Source organism: Cebus imitator, unplaced genomic scaffold, assembly GCF_001604975.1.
Source record: "Cebus imitator isolate Cc_AM_T3 unplaced genomic scaffold, Cebus_imitator-1.0 Scaffold333, whole genome shotgun sequence".
Classification (NCBI taxonomy): Eukaryota; Metazoa; Chordata; class Mammalia; order Primates; family Cebidae; genus Cebus; species Cebus imitator.
In genome coordinates, this window is record NW_016107648.1 from 791,101 (window position 1) to 792,491 (window position 1,391).

Genomic DNA, 1,391 nt, shown 5'->3' on the forward strand with positions numbered 1-1,391 from the left:
TCCTGCAGGCCACAAAACCCTTTAAGTACTGGAGACTCTCTTCTCTGTCAAACCATGCCCTGGAAGGAAAAGGCTTCAGCAATCTCCATGGGTTCCTGAATAATAACATTTTTAACTGTTCTCCAGACTATTCTCCATTTTAAGAAACAATTGTTCTAAATCGCCTAAAGGATTTATACGTACTTTCCGCCTTATTATGACATTAATCACATGCTCATTGAAAATATTTTAACAATAAAGAAAAATAGGTATAAATATATCACAAATACATTTTGGGGCCCTACATAATTCATTCTCAATGTGGTGCCACTTTCAGAGAAACTCAGAAACTCAGAGGTAGTGAGCAGGCAATTTCATGTTATGGGAGATTCAATTCATAGGGCAGCCTGACATTTCTTAGAATTTTCTCACCTCTCTGCAGTTTCTGCATACAGGCTGATGCTCAGATTGTGCTTCCCTGAATTTATCATTCCCAAACTCACTCACAGTGCCGCTTGGGAGGGTTTTTCTATTTGCCTTCCTCTAGCCTTCTCAGCCTTCTGGAACTGGCTAACTGGGACCTTTCTTCCTCCTCATTGCATACTGGCCATGCTGGGTTGCTCTGGGAAGAGTTAATGCACTGAGGCTCTCATGTACCCCTGGTCCCCATAGAAGGCAGCTTGCAACCAGCCTCTCAATTCTTCATCATCCCCCAGCTGCCTCCTTCGATAAAGCATCGTGGACTTTTGCTGATGTATAGATCCCTCCCGTTGAACAGAGGAAAGCCAGTACCGTGTCTACTTCAAGATGTCACTCCGTAAACTGTAGCTTTGAGCAAGCAGCTTTGCCTCTCTGAGTCTTCATTTCCTCGCAAGAAAATGGATTCACAGTGATAACACACTCAGAGGCTGCTGGGACCTTACTTGTCACAATGCGTGTAAGAGTGCTTCACATGCCATAGGGGTTCAGTAAATGATAATAACAAACAAAAAAATATATTGATAGAAACATTAAAACCAACCTGATAGAACTGTCTCAGGATAGCCTTTGTAATGATTTGGTAGTTATCTGTTCAGCCTTTTCCTCTAAATACATTCTTAAAAAAAGAGAGATTTGGAATAACACTCTGTATACCATAATTATTCTACTCATCACTCTTTTGAAAATGTAACTTTAAGATAAATTTTTCTCTTAAAATGAGAAATACGGTTTTTGCAGCATAATGGAAAAATGTATTTAAAAACATTTAGATAGACAAGAAAGTAAAACTATCTATAACCCCATCATCCGGAGAATTTTAAAATTGTTTTAGATACATGCTATTTTGTATATTTCTTTTGCATATGTCTTTTCATCATTTAACATTATCCCATGATTCCATGGGGTTTTTTTGTTTGTTTTTTTGGGTTTTT